Source organism: Cnephaeus nilssonii (assembly GCF_951640355.1).
Source record: "Cnephaeus nilssonii genome assembly, chromosome: 3".
Classification (NCBI taxonomy): Eukaryota; Metazoa; Chordata; class Mammalia; order Chiroptera; family Vespertilionidae; genus Cnephaeus; species Cnephaeus nilssonii.
In genome coordinates, this window is record NC_137074.1 from 9,843,744 (window position 1) to 9,855,725 (window position 11,982).

The following is an 11,982-nucleotide window of genomic DNA, read 5'->3' on the forward strand; positions in this document are numbered from 1 at the left end:
CCCGCCACCCATCTTCAACAGCCCATACCGGAGACATTTCCAAGCAGAAACCCAAAAGGTACGCATTCCTGTAGATGGTAATTCAAGAAACGTTGGCTTCGAAGTAATAAAAAGATGTCTGAGCCAGAATCAGGGCCCTTCTGACTCAGGTTCACAGTGGCTACGGACCGATCCAATACACAAAGATGTCTGTGCACACAGTTGTTCTGTTGTCATCTGTTTTACCGGAAACTTCTTGTTTATTCAGTACTCAGAAGCATAGCCTGGAAATAGCATGGGGCTCTGAGCCTTGGGACCTGACTTGTCCCAGCCTGGACCCCTAGCCTATTTCGTTCTTTCTTTCTTTTTTTTTTTCCTTAAGCAATTTTAGTCACAAACTGAAGGTAAAGGGGGTACAGGTTGGCTCTTAGAGAGTGGTGGCTGACTCTAGGCTATGTTCCTGGAAGTACTGGTGGGGGAGAAGGAGGTGGTTTCCTGGCTTTTCGTTGAAATAGGATGTAATCTTCCCTTGTGCTTCCTGATCTCCTGTTGGCAAGTCCTCCCACAGAACACCTTCCACCTCCGCCTCCAGGATGCTCTGGGCCGTGCGCCAACTGAACACCCAGCCTATTTCTTTTTTCTTTTTTTAAATATATTTTATTGATTTTTTTACAGAGAGGAAGGGAGAGGGATAGAAAGCTAGAAACATCCATGAGAGAGAAACATCGACCAGCTGCCTCCTGCACATCCCCCACTGGGGACGTGCCCGCAACCAATGTACATGCCCTCGACCGGAATTGAACCTGGGACCCTTCAGTCCGCAGACTGACGCTCCATCCACCGAGCCAAACCGGTTTCGGCCCCAGCCTATTTCTTATAACCAGTTGGCTGTGGAAGAAAAAACGTGAGCTCGGTTTACAGGTGGGTCTGCAGGATATGCTGATCCCACTCTAAGTGGACAGATACAGCACTATGGCGCCACTCAAGGGGACCCTACAAACAGTGGTGAAGGGAAGTCCTCTCAGGGGCTGAACTTTGAGAAGCACATTGGGATGTCTACTCTATCTTGAGTGAGAAGTGGCCGGTATATGGATGTATATTAATTCAGGGAAGGCTACTAATAATTAGTCAGCAACTTGGAAGGAGCAAATTAGGAAATTTGGCTTCTGGAAGAGCCATCAACCGGCCCACACTGCAGAAGAGGCTCTGAATAATCAGCTGGAAAGTGACCGACCCTGTGTCAGAGCTGGACAGTGCCCGAGACATGTCTTGTCCAAGTGCTCTGTTCAGCCAGCTCTGACTGCCTCTACTCCAGGAGTTGCTCACTGTCCATGAGTGAAGTGATCAAGTGGCAGGCATGGATGCGTGCATGTGCTCATCATCATGGCCTTCCTCTCACCAAAGCTGACCAGGCTTTGAGCTCCCAGCAGCCGAGACCAGCGATGAGTCCTGTGGTGCCCAGCCAGACGCCTGGTGGCAAGTTGATTACATTGGACCTCTTCCATTGTAGAAGGGACAGAGGTCTGTCCTCACTGGAATAGACATATATTCTGGGTGCGGATTTGACTTCCCTGTCCATCCTGCTTCTGAAAGCACCAGCATCCATGACCTCACTAAAGCCTTGTCTACTATAACGGCATTCTGGACAGCATTGCATGAGGTCAAGGAACTCACTTCAAGCAAAGGAAGTGCAGCAGTACGCTCAGACCCATGAAATTGAGTGGTTTTGTCACACGTCCCATAACTCAGAAGTGGTTGACCCAGTTGAAAGGTGGAATAGCTTCCTGAAGAGTTGGTTATGATGCCAGATAGGAGGCAGCATCCTGAAAGGGATTCTGTATTACAGGATACAATATACACTCTGAACCAGGGGCCGTTACGTGGTGCTACGTCCCCACAGCCAGAATGCTCCTCTCCCTAGAACACTGACTAACCTACTTAGAGAATTTTTGTTTCTCGTCCTGGCAACTTTGAGGTGGTTTGGAGATCTTAGTCTCCAGAAAGAAATGCTTCCACTAGGTGTCATAGTAATGGTCCCACTGAATTGGAGGCTGAAATTGCCACCTGGCCACTTTGGGCTTCTTATGCCTCGGAACCAGCAGGCAAAAAAAAAAAAAAAAGAAAGATAGAAAGAAAGAAAGAAAGAAAGAAAGAAAGAAAGAAAGAAAGAAAGAAAGAAAGAAAGAAAAAGAAAAGAAAAAGGGTTAATCTACTGGCTTGAGTGATTGATCCCAATTACCAAGGCGGGGGGGGGGGGGGGGGGGGGACGTGTTGGGTTACTGCAACACAATGGAGGCCAGAAGGACTCTGATGCCCAGGGGCATCTGGGCAACTGGGGCATCTCTTAATACTTTCATGACCAGTGGTAAACGTTAATGAAAAACAACCAACACCAAAAAATACAAATAAAAAAATCCAGCAAGACTATTGAAGACTCAGGTCCTTCGGAAATGAAGGGTTTGGTCACTCTACCCACTAAGATACCCAGAGCAGGTTCTACCTGAGGGCAAAGGAGCTAAAGAATGGACAGCTGAGGAAGGAAGCCATGATGTTACCTACAACCTCATCTCACTACCAGTTCCAGAAGTGAGGGCTGTAGCAGCTTTGTATGTTTTTTTTTTTTTTGCTTTTATATGCATGTGTTTATTTCATAACCATTTCCCTCTCTCCTCCCAATTTTTATTTTATAAACAAGTTGTTGGAGGTTAGCATTTTGGTTTAATCTTTAGGTGACTGAATTTTCAGTGGAACCATGACTGAATTTGGGGACCGAGTATAGCGATGGGTGCCGTGACTGTTGGGTCTGTGCATCTTCTCATTTCGGGGAGAACTTCACTTGTCACAAGATGGCTGTGTCTTTTTAGGGAGAAATAGAATTATTTAGTTATTGTAAGGGAGTCCAAATGTGTGTAAAATTTTGCTGATGGACACCGAGTAGCCCAAGAGTGGATTGGGCTGTTATAGGTGTATTACCTCTCAGGTCTGATTCTCTGCTGCAGCACCTGCACAGCATTCACATAGACTCTCTGATTGGGACTCCTTCCGGTGAGCGTGATGTCAGGTTTTGTAGTGAGGGCGTTAGAAGGGGGAAGGGGCTTCCTTCCGTGTTTTGCTTTGTCTCACTCCTTCACAGTCCTTCACAGCATCTGGCGGTGCTCTGCCCCAGCCACATGTCCAGAGAGGGCAGCCCTTGGAGACCTTGCAGCCTGGCCTGGGCCCAGTGGCCCTTTCTCCCTGGTCCTAATATGGACACAGCACAGTCCAGAACTTGCCCTCACATCACCTCCCCACTCTCTCTACATGTCTATCCTGCAGCCTCAGTATGCCTGTGCCCTGGAGGTTGTTTCTCATGACTTTCATGGTGTGGTCACTGCAAGGCCAGGCTCACATTCACACTGGCATCCCACCCCCTCTGTGCACCCACCCCCTGCCTTGGCTCACCTGTGCTCTCTGGGGTTGAGTCAAGAACTGTGAAGGGCCCTAGCTGGTTTGGCTCAGTGGATAGAGCGTCGGCCTGCGGACTGAAGGGTCCCGGGCTCGATTCCGGTCAAGGGCATGTACCTTGGTTGCGGGCACATCCCCAGTAGGGGGTGTGCAGGAGGCAGCTGATTGATGTTTCTCTCTCATTGATGTTTCTAACTCTCTATCCCTCTCCCTTCCTCTCTGTAAAAAAATAAATTATATATATATATAAAAGAACTGTGAAGGGCTGCACTTTTACCTGCTTCAAGCTAACCAGTTGGCATGTTCTTGGTTTCCAGATGCTGGCAGGAGGCACGAGGTTCCTGGGTCAGAGTTTACTCACAGAAGAACCAGTAGCCAGAGCTCCATGTTGGCATTGGTTCCCCTAGTCCATGGCTGTGAGGCAGATGGGCCTGGATGAGAGCATGTACATGTGGGGCATGTGTCCCAGGAGGGCACGCTGAGCTGGGGGTCTCGCTGCTTTCACACCAAGTGGTGATGAACTCATCATTTGTCCTCCTTTCTTAGGGCTGCTCCCTGCAACAGCCCTGAGGCTGGATAAAGCATGGCAAGGGCCTGGCATTCTTGGCATGCCTGGCAGTAACATTCAGGACACTCAGGGCCATGGGGGTTTCCTGCTGCCCCCACCTGTGGACCAGCTCTGGCCTGGGCAGACAGCAAACTTCTTCAACGGGGTATGAACCCCAGGCTTGGGTGGGGGGTTCCCCTTCTAAGTCTGTTCTTCCTTGGTTATTCTCCCTCAACCATAGGCTGCCCTTTACATTTCTCTGTGTAGTTACTGTCCTGTCCCAGTTTCATGATTCTCTACGTTAAACTTGCCCTGTTTAAATTACCATGTGGCTTCTGTCTCTTGCTGGACCCAGACTGATACATTAGTTAGCAAGAAAAATAAAAGGGTTTATTATTATTATTTTTTTTACTACTTGTTTGTTAGTCTAAAATGATTTCAAAAGAAAAACATTAAAAATATACTATATGGAAAATGTAAACTTAGCAGAAGGAACAAAATGGAGGAAAACAGTAGTGCTGATGTCTGAAATCAATAGTTATTTTTGAATATATAAAATCCCCAAACTGATGTACTGTGATCTTTTTTGTTTGTTTGTTTGTTAGTTTTTTACAAACAGAACACTTCCAACACCAAATATGTGGGTTTTTTTCCCCTCACATTAACCGATTCTCCTTCATCAGCGGGTGTCCTACAATTCAATACAACTCTGACACCATCTACCGGAAATTAATGCAGACGCCACAGGTTAGGGGCTCAGTCCCACAAGGCTGCCCCGACTTGAGACATGATTGCAAGTCCCGAGCCACACGTACTTCTGACTGACTGCCTATAAATTGGGGGTTCCCATGACACTCTCCTCAGGTTCAATAATTTTCTAGAACAGCTCACAGATCTCAGGAAAACAGTTTACTTACTATTATTGATTTATCATAGAGACTATCACTTGGGAACAGACAAATGGAAGAGATGCGTGGGGTGAGGTTCAGGGGAAGGGGTGGCGGAGCATCTGATCTCTCTGGGGGCCCCACTCTCCCAGCTCCTCCACCATGTGTTCACCCACCTGGGAGTAATCTGAACCCCATCCTTTTGGGATTTTATGGAGGGCCCATTACGTAGGCATGATTGATTAAGTCACTGGCCATTGGTGAGTAACTCACCCCTGAGTTTGGGGGTGGGACTGAAAGGTCCAACCCTCTAATCACAACGTTGGTTTCCCTGGTGACCAGACCCCATCCTGAAGCTCTCTAGGGGCCCACAGAGTCACCTCATGAGCATAATTTCAAATGTGGTTGAAAGGGGCTCATTGAGAATAACAGAAGATGCTCCTCTCATCCCATCACACAGGGAATTGCAAGGTTTTAGAAGCACTGTGCTAGGACCCAGGATGAAGACCAAATATATGTTTCTTATTATAGCACAATATCACATGATGTAATAAGACATTGTAAATGTACATAGCCCACCCAGGAAAGGCATATGTACTATTTCCCAAATAATAAAAAAGCTTAGGGAGACAGAGAACCAACAGAGGCTGGTTACTGGATAGCGAGCGCTACCTGGCTGTGTGTGACCTTGGAACGAAGGTGTCTACTGTGAGTGACAGCGGCCTGACTCCTCTGGCTGAGCCATCTGCTTGGTTAGTGTTCATGGCACTGTTGAAAAATGCCCAGCATTCCCATCTGCAAAACTGGGGATGACTGGGAGGAGATGACCGAGGCTCAGCCCCTCCCACGTCTAGGCCACAGTTGCCCTCAATGCCAAAGGCACCTCGCGTAGGCCTATTGGTATAGATCTACTGAGGGGGTTGGCTCGCCGAGCTGGGTGGGGGTGCGGGCTCAGCATTGGTCATGGTAGGGGAAGGGTCCACTTCCCAGGCAGGAGTGCCTTCTCCATCCGGGCAGTGGGCACAACGCTTCTGCCAAGGTCTTCTCCTGCCACTTGGGCTCCTTCTCCCTCAGCCCACCTTTCATCTACTCAGCAAACCTTCACCACCTCACTGAGTAAGCAGACCTCGGCCTCACAGTGTCTGCTCAGGGGGCAGGAAGAGTCATTCTGGTTTGAGTTTTCCAGGAGGAAAGGCCTAGGGCAGCAACATTGTTCTCTCGCACAAAGGACTGCCATGCGCCACCAAGCTGCTCACGAGGTTGGTTACAGTGACCCAAGCCCATTGAGAGAAAAGGACGCCTGTGTTCCACAGGGACGTGGGAGAAGGGACAAAGGCTTCTGTTGTAGTAACTGCAAGTGTGGAGGCGATGAGAATCAATTGTCTTTCCTGTTATAAGAAGGCTGCTACCAGCCGCAGGAAGCCAAGGCTCAGGGCTTGTGGCTGGAGTCGAGGGGCTGGGTTCAAATCCTGCCTCTGAAGAGACCTTTAGCAAATGGCTTAACCTGTCCCAGCCTCAGCGAAAGTGGAAAAGCAGGTACCCTTCAGAGGATTGGGGTGGAGTAAATGAAATTTTGCACACATGGGTGTGCATATGCACAGGTATAGAGTGTGAAGTGCCTAATCCACTCATTGTTATCATAAAAGGTACTACTTTTGTTTATCAAAAGAACCTGGAGCCCTGGCCGGTGTGGCTCAGTGGATAGAGCGTCCGCCTGCGGACTCGAGGGTCCCGGGTTCGATTCCTGGTCAAGGGCGTGTACCTTGGTTGCAGGCACATCCCCAGTAGGGGGTGTGCAGGAGGCAGCTGATCGATGTTTCTTTCTCATCGATGTTTCTAACTCTCTTTCCCTCTCCCTTCTTCTCTGTAAAAAAATCAATAAAATATATATTTTTTAAAAAAAGAACCTGGACCTGTCCTACCCGGTTTTGCCCAGTGGTTAGAGCGTTGGCCTGAGGACATGGGTTCAGTTCCGGTCAAGGGCACATACCTTAGTTGCAGGCTAGATCCTGGCCCTGGTCGGAACAGGGGTGGGAGGCAACCAATCAATGTGTCTCTCTTACATCGATGTTTCTCTCTCTGTTTTTCCCCCTCCCTTCCACTCTCTCTAAAAGTCAATGAAAACAATTTCCTCAGGTGAGATTAACAACAACAACAACAACAGACCCTGGACCTGTCAGGTGAACTCCTGGTACAGAAGGCAAAGCAAAGCAAAGATCAGGACAGAGATTTCTTTCTGCGCCAGCATACGCGGGCCCAGAAGTGTGGAATGAACTCACTGGCTAATTTAGAATACTCTGAGTCCAGGAGGCCCCAATGTGGCCAGTTGTGATAGCGTATCTGTATTTTGTGAGTATCGTGTTTTATTATTTTTATACTACACCAAATTCCATGAATCCATTTGGTTCCTAACCAGTCATTTCAGAATCGCTGCTCCCTCTCAGAAGGGCAGCCCAGCGTGAGCGGAGCTGCTGGGGTTTGCTTTGGATCCATGGCAACGTGAGGGCCAGCTCAGAACAGCGGGGCTTTTGTTTTTGTTTTTTCTTTTAAATTTTGAGAAGGAGCTGGAGCTGGGAGCACAGGGAGCACACTTTCCTCAGCCTCGCTTTGTGTGTGTGTGTGGTTTCTTGCCCAGGGAACTGCTGCCAGGAAAAGGCATCAAAAGGAAAAACCAGTTTTCCCCTTTGGCGGAACTCTGTCGCAAACATTTACTTGAGTATGCTTTTTATAACCTTTAAGGTCTCTTGGACATTTGCCATAAAATCATGTCAGGTTTAGAGTTAAAAAAAAAATCACTATATTAGCCTCTTTGTTTTTTTTTTTACTCAATGGGAACATTTTTTAATTTACTCTGTAATCATCACACATTTTTATAACTTTCTCTGGTGGGCCCAGAATAGCACACAGTATTCAACCACGTTAAGCTAAATGAACAACAACAAAAACCTAATCAATTGAGTGTTGAAATTGTTAAACTAATGAGGACTCATACACTTTGATTTAAAAAATGCTTCTGTGAGATTGAGCCATCTCCATCCAATAAGAACGATCCAGCAGGTGGCAATGAATTCATTATTTTGAGATTTAAATAAAAAAGGTACCAAAGAAAATAGAGAATGTGAAAGATAAAGACGTGTAAATCAGTAAGCCTAATTCCTAGTAGTGTATAACTTTATGTTTTCCTTTCTAATAGTTATTCCTTTTACTTATTTATTGATTTACTTGCCTTATTGTGCTAGCCAGGATTTCCTCTGGTTGTATATTGGTTTGTTATGATTTCACATCTACTTGTTATGGCTTAAGTGAAGTGGTTTTGATCTAAGGGTTAATTTGTTTACAAGAGGGGGTTGTGTTAGAATGATGTCATCAAAATTGTTGTGGAGGAGCAACTATGATGTACTTATTTAAACTTTAATTCCAAGAGTCTGTGAGGACTTACCGAGAGTGTTCAGTCTGGAAAGGCTACTTTTCGCTGATCCAAATAGTTCTCTGAAGACCTCGGGGTGGCCAGGCTACTCTGTGCCAGCAGTGATGAAAACTGCAGCGGCCCATGAAGGAGACCACCTTGCCCGCCAACACCGGTGCCTTTGTTCCACTCAAATCTTGCTCTAGTGACAAGGGACTTGCAGTTAGCGCTGGCAGCTGGACACTAGCTGTTGGCTGGCTAAACCAACTCTTCTGAGAACCAACTTGTAGAAAAGTCTACTTTAACTAAATTTGGATTTAATTGCTTTCATCTCCTCTTTGCCTGGAATAATAGTATAATTAATCTATCATTGGTTTGGAGTATATACACTAAGTGGCCAGATTATTATGATCTCTGAACACATAATAATCTGGCCACTCAGTGTGTGTGTGTGTGTGTGTGTGTGTGTGTGTGTGTGTGTATATATATATATATATATATATATATATATATATATATATGGCCCGGTTCATGAATATGTGCATGGGTGGGGTCCGGCCAGCCTGGCCAGGGGGAGGGGACATGGGCGGTTGGCCGACCTGCCTGCTGGTCGAACTCCTGGTCGAGGTTACAATTTCCATATTAGCCTTTTATTATATAGGATATACACTGAGTGGCCAGATTATTATGTGTTCAGAGATCATAATAATCTGGCCACACACACACACACACACACACACACACACACACACACACTAGAGGTCCGGTGCATGAATTCGTGCACAGGTGGGGTCCCTCTGGGTGGCCTGCAGGGATCAGGCCGAAACCTGCAGTCCAACGCTGCCTGAAGCTCCTACCTGCCGCCTGCCGCGGGCTCGTGCCCAATCAGTCCCGCTCGTGCTGCTGCAGCAGCAGTGCTCACTAGCCATGAGCTATGTGTATAGTGCCCTCCCAAGGGGAGTGGCCTGCGGGTCAGGCTGAAACCAGCTCTCTGACATCCCCCAAGGGGTCCCGGATTGCGAGAGGGCACAGGCCAGGCTGAGGGTCCCCACCGGTGCATGAGCCGGTGAGGGACCGTGGGAGGGCTCCAGGGCATGTCCAGCCCATCTCGCTCAGTTCCCATTGGCGGACCCCAGCAGCAAGCTAATCTACTGGTCAGAGCATCTGCCCCCTGGTGGTCAGTGCACGTCATAGCAACTGGTCAACCAGTCGACTGCTCCCTGGTGGTCAGTGCAGGTCATAGTGAGCGGTTGAGCAGCCTTAGCTTATCATTAACATATTACGCTTTGACTGGTTGTTTGGTTCTGCCATTCGGTCTATTTGCATATTACCCTTTTATTATATAGGATATATAATATATATAATATATATATATATATTAATATGTTTTTATTTCTTTCATAGAGGAAGGGAGAGAGATAGAAACATCAATGATGAAAGAGAATCATTGTTTGGCTGCCTCCTTATCCCCCATGCTGGGGATTGAGCCCGCAACCCAGGCATGTGCCCTTGGCCAGAATTGAACCCAGAACCCTTCAGTCTGCAGGCCAATGCTCTACCCACTCAGCCAAACCAGCTAGGGCTGGAATATATATATATATATATCAACTTATTAGGAGATATTATCCTGTATACTATTGGCTTGTTACAATAGCATATAGGATAATAGTATGTTACAATTTTCACAGTGAACTTATGTTAAATAATTGGCAAAGATACTCTCAGTCTCTGAGCATAATTTTGCCACGAACAAACACCTGTAAAATGTTGAATAGAAGTGGTGAAGGGGATACATCTGCCTTGTTTCTAATAAAAACTTTCAATATAACATCATTAAGTATGATTTTAGTGATAGGTTTTTGATAGATGCCTTTTAATAGATAGAAGGAGTTCTTGTCAAATCCTTTTTCTTATTTATTGAAATGATTGAATTTTCTCCTTTATTCTGTCAATAGGGTGAATTACATTAGTTTTCAAGTGTTAGCCCAAGTTTACATTACTGGGATAAACTCCACTTGGCCATAATGTGTTGCCCTTAGTATATGTTGTTGGGCTTGATTTGCTAATGCTTTAAGGGTTTTTGCATCTATTTTTATGAGATATTAGTATGTAATTTTTTCCTGTATGTCAGATATTTGTATTAGAATTATGTTTGCCTAATAAAACAAATTGGGAAGTGTCCATCCCATATATTTTTTAAAAATTATCTTTATTTTTGAAAGTATTACAGATGTCTCCTCTCCCCCCATTAACCCCTTCTAGCCCACCTCCGCCCCCACCCCAGGCCTTTACCACACTATTGTCTGTGTCTATGGGTTATGTATATCTATACTAATAAAAGGGTAATATGCTAATTAGACCAGGAGACCTTCCGGGAAACCTTCCGGACATTCTTCCGGACAAAGCCATGGTGGTGGGGCCGAGGCAGAGACGGTTAGGGGAAATCAGGCCAGGAGGGGAGGGCAGTTGGGGGTGAGCAGGCTGGTGGGGGGGGCAGTTGGGGGCGAGAAGGCTGGCGGGGGGGGGGCAGTTGGGGGTGATCAGGCAGGCAGGTGAGTGGTTAGGAGCCAGTGGTCTCGGATTTCGAAAGGGATGTCCCACTGCCGGACATCCCCCGAGGGGTCCCAGATTGGAGAGGGTGCAGGCTGGGCTGAGGGACCAACCTCAGCCCTCCCTCCACGCACGAATTTCATGCAACGGGCCACTAGTATGCATATAAGTTCTTTATCCTATATTTTCTTAAAATTTTGTTTAATAATGGTGTTATTTCTTGCTTATATATTTGATGGAATTCACCAGTGAAACCATTTGAGGCTGGACTTCCTTTGTGGGTAGGTTTTTTAAATGATACATTTATTAAGAGATATATTACATAAACCACAGTTGGTTATGAAATATAATCACTTTATATATCATTGGATTATTATTTTTTAAATATATATTTTTATTGATTTCAGAGAGGAAGGGAGATAGAAACATCCATGATGAGAAAGAAGCATTGATTGGCTGCCTCCTGCACACCCCGTACTGGGGATGGAGCCAGCAACCTGGACATGTGCCCTGACCAGAATCCCACCTTGACCTCCTGGTTCATAGGTTGAGGCTCAACTACTGCACCACACCGGCTGGGCTCATTGGATTATTTTTGCTAACATTTTATAGCAGTCTTATCCTGGCTGCATAGAACCAGCTAGCAAGTATTTCACTTTTCTCTATTTTCTGGAAGAATTTGTGTAACATTGGTGTTCTTTTCTCCTTATATGTTTGGAAACATTTACTAGTGATACCATCTGGGACTGGAGTATTCTTTGTAAGAAGACTGTTATTAAGTCAATATCTTTAACAGATATAGAACTATGCAAGTTTTCTAAATATTCTTGTTCAGTTTTGATAATCCGTTTTTCAAGAAATCTGTGGAATTTGTCAATTTTTTCAAAAGTTTTGTGATATGTTTATCATCTTTTAAAAATTTATAGAATCTGTAATGAATTTTTTTTCATCCCTCATATTGGTATTTTGTGTTCCTGTTCCTTTTTGAACACACATACCATAAAATTTACCACCTTCACCATTTATAAGTGTATAGTTCAGTGTATTAAATACATTCATGTTGTCCACCCATCGCCAACATCCATCTCCGTTACTCTTTTCATTTTGTAAAACTGAAACCCTGCCCGCTGTCTCCTCGCGCTCCCCCAGCCCCGCAGCCGAGACCAACA